Raw genomic sequence first — 7,093 nt, forward strand, 5'->3', positions numbered from 1 at the left:
GGATCCTTGCATCTCTGGGATGAAGCCTATTTGATTTAGGTAGCTGATCTTTTTGATGTGTTCTTGGATTCAGTTTGCAAGTATTTTATTGAAAAAAATTGCAACTATGTTCATAAGGGAAATTGGTCTATAGTTCTCTTTCTTTGTTGAATCTTTGTGTGGTTTGAGTATCAGATTAACTGTAGCTCCATAAAACAAATTAGGCAATTTTCATTCTGGCTGTCCCAAATGTGCCTTTGTGCTGTACCCCTCTTCTCCTTCTCCAAAAGGCTTGGAACCCCTTGCAGTGACTAAGACACCAGAATTCTGACTTGCCTCACCCGCTCTGCACTCCATCCAGGTGCTTGTGGGATACGTAACTATGTAAAGATGTGTTACATTTGTTTATGCCCTGGAATAGTAACTGTGTAAAGGTGTGTTACATTTATTTCTGGAGCCCTTGTTAAGGATGTAAGGATGTGTTACATTTGTTTCACCTTGCCTATCTAAGGCACCTGATTGGTCTAATAAAGAGCTGAACTGCCAGTAGCTAGGCAGAGAGAGGATAGGCAGGAATGACCAGCAGAAAGAATACATAGGGAGAGGAACCTAGGAAGAAGAGAGATGAACAAAGAGAACAAGGAGAAAGGGGGACACACCTGGAGCCAGAAGCCAGGCAGCCACCAGCCAGGCAGACACAGGGACAGCAGGAAAGTAGGATACACAGAAAGAAAGAAGGTAAAAAGCCCCAAGGCAAAACAAACATAGAAACAGTTTAAAATAAGAGCTGATATAAAGCCAAGCATTCATAACTAATAGGAAGGCTTCATGTGATGATTTGGGAGCTGGTTGGTGGTCCGCTACACTCCTTCTCTCCCATCTGAGTCATTTTCTGGTGGTGTGAGGCTTCATGGAAGGTAAGTTTCCCTCTTACCCCTGCACCGTCTGACAACAGAAGACAGAGGCTTCATTAGGCCAGGCTGGGCCCTGATCTCAGTAAATGAGCGGAGGACAGATGTCACCCTGTTTTGGAGTCTTCGTTGAGGGCACTCCTCATTTCACCTACCCCACTGTCAGTCCCACAGAAAATTCCACGGGTGACTAAGGCAACCGTCCCATGAGCTTTCTCATCTTTTGGCGCCAGGAGCCCTTAGAAAGGAGTCACCATAAAGCCTGCTCTGGCCTGGATAACATGGAGGATTCCTTCCAGCTGAAACCTCCAAAGCTGCCCCATTCGGTCTGTTCCCAGAATCCTTTGCCTGACCTCTCCTGGAAACCTGGATCATCACGGATGGTTCTCAGTTGACCAGGGATCTTGGGGGACATCAGTGGGCAGAGTTTCCCTGCTACCTGTGCATGGACAGGTAGCAAGAAACTGGAACCACTACCACCTTCCTGGAGCCCCTGAGCCATTGAGACTGTTTGCCTCTATAGGTTAACACAGCCATTCAGATCAACAGAGGCACATAACATCTCAGAGTAGCTTCTTGTTCATCAGTAGAAAGAAGTCGTACCCTGTTAAGTCTAACAGCTGAGTGTCATAATAAACTGTGGGCTCTATCTACCCTCGGCTCTGGGGTACAGTGAAGTTCTAAGCAAACACATCTGTACTCTCGGGCATCAAATACTGCATTTCCTTGGAAGCAGTTTTTTTTTTTCCTACTATGAAAGCTGCTAATTTTTCTCATTGGAGCTGGGCCAACTCGGCTGTATCTGAGAAGGTATCTCTTAGGAATTTTTCTAGCATTGCTTCCTAAAGCCACCCAAGGTGCCTGCCGTCTGGAGGGCTGGGTGTTTTCTCTTAATGAAAAGATCGTCAGGGAAATGTCGGGGTGGGGTGGGGGGGACCTTCCTTTTCTTTCTTCCTTAAAAAAAACTCGAAATGATGTTGTGATTAACTTCCCTTTCGCACTATAGTGGATATGACAGTCAACCAAATTAATCCCATTATGCAAAACCGGGTTCGCAAATGCGTTTGCATTTTTGCAAAATTATGTCAATTTCCCTATAAATTGGAGAGACTTTGTCAGTTTTCTGAACTGCAGAGATGTTACCCACTGCTCCGAGTCTATATCCCTATAATTCAGAAAGATGCAGATTTTCAGCTCTGTGGCACAAATTAGGATTCATAACATTAATGCTGATATTTTTGTTTACATGAGACTGGCATGCAAATTACCATTTGTTTTCAGATTCAGTTACAATCTTCAGCGTCGGATTCATAGTGAGAGAAGAAAGCACTCCAAGCTTGGAGGAAAAGCAGTTAAAACAAAATCCTTAATTATTTTGATATTAAGGACATGATTCATTCTTCTCTTCGAATCTTGAACAACTGAGCCGGGCACCTCATCCAGCCCTTGTTGAGTCCCTGTCTCTTTCTCTGTCTGTATCCAAATGCCCGGATGACAGACCCAGCTTCCCAACTGCCGTCATCTTGGCCAGCGCCAGATAGTGCTGTCGGTGCCCAAATCTGCTTGGCATTGTCTATGATTTGTGAATTCCCTGTACACAGACCAACTTGTCAAATTAAACCCATTCCTGTTCCAAGTTTCAGAGCAGCCAGGATCTGGAAGGTTCCGCACTCCGACCTGGTCACCAGCCTTGGTGATGCACATCTGCTGGCTGGTGACTGGATCTCTCTCACCTGGTCTTTCTGAATGCAGCAGACCCCTCCCTAAACCTCGATTCCTGTCTGTCTTGTAGGAGAGGGGAGAAGAAAAGGCTTCCCTGTTATGAAGGCTGGCACTCCAAGGGCTAAATTACTCACTGAATTCAGAAAATCTATTTCTTAATGGTTATTCTTTCTTTGCGTAGCACTTTTTATTCCACGGATGCTTTCTTGAGCAGGGAATTGTTGACTTTTTATGCTTTAGATTTATTAGACATGTGTCAAGTTGTCAACCTCCTACCGTTTGCATTTGTGTCCACCTTGCAAACAGCAGGGAAAAAGACTTTTTTTTTCCTACCAGCGTTCACTTCTTGGCAGTTCTGAAACAAATTTTTGAACAGTTGCTGTTCCTATTGATAGCAATAGTTTGATGTTTAAAAAAAAAAAGACACAAAAAAACAGGGTTTTATTTTCCCCTAAATTTTTGACGTGTTCTGTCATATCATATCACATCATACCCCCATGCATCAGAAACAGAAAAAAGGGGAGGGCATAGCCCACATTGCTCACATAGATCATGAGCCCTTGCTGAACACCCCCCATCTGTTCACCGTTTTCGTCCTTTTGTTCTGTCTCCAATGCCCATATTCTCCAATAAAACGCATTCTTGCTCCTTGTAAGACGTCACTGCCATCCCTCCAGCCAGGCTTCCTAATCTTTGTTGAGAAGTCCTTCCAAGGAATTAGGAGATTGTTTGAGGTTTCCTGCAGCTGGGTGTCCAGAATTCGGATACACCCATGAAATCAGATGCAGACAACAACAAAAAAGGAAGAATGTATAAAGGAATACCCATTAGCCCCAGGCCAGTGTCACCTAAAATTGCTGAAACTATGAAAAAAACACAATAATTTCCCTGCTCTCTGCCTCCCCCTCCCCAGGGCAGGACTTCCAGGACCTCTCCAAGATTGCTGTGACTATGGAGAAAGTCTCTGTGATGGAGATTCGAGGCTTTGCCTGGTAGTTTGTCTTTAAGGACTTCCAGAAAGGGAGGTAGGATCAATGTGACCCCTGTCCTTGCCTCCTCTGTGCTCTACCCAACCCTAGGGTGCTCCTGGGGGCTCCTGGGGGCCAAGCAGCCCTTCTGCACAGCTGTAGAGTCAGTCCCATGCACCCATCTTCCCTTCCCAACTGGCTAGCCCCTTACTCATGGGATGCGCCAGATCCCATGGACCATGTTCAGGGAGGGTTAGCATGCTTTATTCAGATCACACTTTATCAGGGATGTGTACACATGCTGGGAGATTGCTCCTCTACATGCCTTGTTGGTAGGGAAACCCAACGAATGAAACTGACTGCTTATATTCAGGACTAAGCCAGACCTCCAGGTCTATGGCAGACATGAGACAGGGCACAGACTCTACATCTAAGAGAAAGGTTAAGATGGTCACCTTGCAAGTATGAGGACCTAAGCTCAATTTTCAGAACCCACATTTTTTAAAAATCAGGGTGTGGTGGCACATACTTGTAATTCCTGGTTGGGGAAGTGGAGACAGGTGGACCATGCGCGCACGCGCATACACACACACACACACACACACACACACACACACACACACACAGAGGTGGGGGAGGCACAGGGTGGGGTAGTTGGCTCTGCTTGCTAAGTGCACTGCTGAAGGAGACCTGACCAGCAGCATCTGGGTCTGGGGGACAGAAGCCTGTGTTGTGGCTTGGAGGAGCACAGTGGTCTGTACTGGCAGCACATGCCAGAGATGGGGATGCCCACATCCAGCCTTCCCACAGCAGCTGTGGGCTGTGCCCGCCTGCCTTGTCACACAGGCCCTGAGTTCAGAAGGGCCATACCTACTTTCAAAATCTCTTTGCTTAGCATAATGGTCCCTTTGCTTGGTTCAATGCACTTCTCTCTTGCTTTCATGATTTCTTGTCATTGTGAAATTCTTGATAATTCTGGCTTTGAATATACATCTGCAATAAGACAAACAGTAGAGCCTCCAGGCACAACTGGACATTCATGGACCTTCCCTGCTAGCTCCCCATGGGTACTGATGGGGAACACAGGACTTCAGGGGATCAAAAAGCAGAGCTCAGTAGCCTCTGTGACCCCAAGTGAAAGACTGAACACTGAAGGCAGTGGTACCCCAAACCCAAACTGATGGATGAACCCTGAACCCCCATCTTAGCAGCACACGACACCTTTTCATTATTCTCTGCAGGTTTAAGAGCCTGAAGAGGTAGAGTATTTGGGACACCCACATGTGACATTTTGAAGCCATGGAAACATGCCGAGGCAGTATTGGGTGTCAGTGCATCACGGATGGGTGCAAAGTCCTGCGCATCTGTTACAATGCAGTCTATAAAAGAATCAAGACGTTGTGGTCATTCCACGTGCACGTTCTGCTTCCGAATGTTTGGATTTAATCGTGGCATCGCATCAGAGATGAACAATAACAGTCCTTCTAAAACTTTAATTCTCTTTTTAATTTCTTAGAATAACATGCAACATAAAACAACAACAAAACCTCTGTGAGTCAGGAGGGGCCGTGGAGAAAATTGGGGTGTCCCCATTGCTCCATTCTCCAATTTGCTCCCAGGGTCCCGCACTGTCCTATGCAGTGGAGGTCATGTGGCTGTGTCCCACATGCTCGCACTGAGCAAGGCCTGCTGCTGGCTGCACTTTGCCCATGACGCTCAGGTTGCTGACATGAGTTGGATGGAGGAACTGTGGGCTCTCACGCTCTGTGCTCTGAGCTTGTCTGTGCTGCACCAGGACACAACTGCAGATGCCACCATAGCAGCTCCATGTCCTCTTTAGAGGCCCACAGAGGAGCTGAAGAGGTGGCATCGTGATTAAGAGCATCGGCTGCTTGCCCAGAGGACTAGGTTTGATTCTCAGCACTGATACAGTAGTTTACAATTACCTGTAACTCCAGTTCCAGGGGATCTGATGCCCTCTCCTGGCCTTTTCAAGCACCGGGCATGCCCTTGGTGCACAGGCATACATGCAGATAAAACACCCATACACATAAAATGCTTTAAAAAAAAAAGAAAAAAACGAAGTTTTCTCATTTAAAGGCACTTAGAGGACCAGGGAGTTGGCTCAGCAGCTTAGTTAAAGGCAATCTCAACAAGCCTGATGATCCAAGTTTGATTCTTAGGACCCATACTGGGGAGTGCAAAATCCAATTCCCTTGGGTCATTCTCTGGTCTCCATTCTCTGGCTGTGGCATGAGCATGAAAACACACACACACACACACACACACACACACACACAGAGAGAGAGAGAGAGAGAGAGAGAGAGAGAGAGAGAGAGAGAGAGAGAGAGAGAGAGAGAGAGAAAACAAATTAAAAATGTACTAAAATGTTTTTAAAGGTCCATAGCATCTCCCCCCAGCCCACAAAAGGAAATCTAGCATCCTCAACCCCACCCCATCTCGTGGTCCTGGCCTGTGCTGTCTTCAAACGTCATCAGGCTTTTCTCCACCTCCCTTTTCAGGATCCCTGAAAACCAAGCCAGCCTTTGGTCCCTTCTTACCCATGACAACCTTCAGTGAGATGTAGTAGCCTGGTGAGCTCGGAAACGGGTCTGGAAGCACCGTGTGTTCCTCACTGCATTCGTGACACTGCTCAGTCGTCTGGCTATACTTTACCCATTAGCCCTCACCCCAGCTGTCCAAACCATCAGCCACAAGTGAGTTCTATGCCCCCTTGACCTGGATCTGAGTTGAGTAGATCTAAGAAGTGATGGAGAGCTAAGCTTTTAGGAGATTTTAAAGCAGAAAACTGAGTAGATTTGCTCTTTAGAAAAATCATTTTACTTGTGATATGAAAATAGATTGAGCTGGGATGAGGAAGCAAAATAGGGTCAAGGTGCCAGGTAGTTGAAAATTGCCATCGTTGTACAGGAAGCAGGGAAGACCCACCCTAGAACGCCGGAAGCAGAGGCGGTGCAGAGGGACAGTTGAGAGTGTCCAGGTGGAAGAACTCAACTTCTCAGTGGGAAAGGGGCTGGAGCACAGGTGTGATGGTTCACCTCGTCAGCACGACAGGACCTAGAGCAGTGGCTCTCAACCTTCCTACCCTGCAACCCTTTGATACAGTTCCTCATGGTGCAGTGACCCCCAACGGAAAATTATTTTTGTGGCTGCTTCTAACTGTAATTTTGCTACTGTTATGGATCACAATGTAAATATCTGTGTATTCTGGTGGTCTGGGGGGATCTTGCTCCACAGGTTGATAACCACTGATCTACGGTCATATAGGAGACAAACTTCTGGGGCACGCTAGTGAAGAAGTTTCTACACTGGGTAAACTGAGGTGAGAGAATCCACCCCAAATGTCTGCAGCACCAGAAACTGGGTTCTTGACTGAATAAAAAGTGGAAATGCCAGCTAAGCACGGCCATTCGTCTCTCTCCACAGACACAATGCGATCAGCCGCCTCATGCTACCACGGCCATGGCTTCCCTGCCATGCTGGGCCCTACCC

General features: G+C 46.8%; 1 long non-coding RNA gene across 1 annotated transcript; it reads left to right on the forward strand.

The window, feature by feature from the left end:
* Window positions 1-558: 558 nt before the first annotated feature.
* On the forward strand, window positions 559-5,076 carry LOC110343742. The gene is made up of 3 exons (XR_002386065.2): window positions 559-896; window positions 3,526-3,637; window positions 4,822-5,076. It is a non-coding gene; the product is annotated as an uncharacterized LOC110343742 (long non-coding RNA).
* The last annotated feature ends 2,017 nt before the right edge of the window (window positions 5,077-7,093 follow it).

Source organism: Mesocricetus auratus, unplaced genomic scaffold, assembly GCF_017639785.1.
Source record: "Mesocricetus auratus isolate SY011 unplaced genomic scaffold, BCM_Maur_2.0 Super-Scaffold_100015, whole genome shotgun sequence".
NCBI classification, from domain to species: Eukaryota; Metazoa; Chordata; class Mammalia; order Rodentia; family Cricetidae; genus Mesocricetus; species Mesocricetus auratus.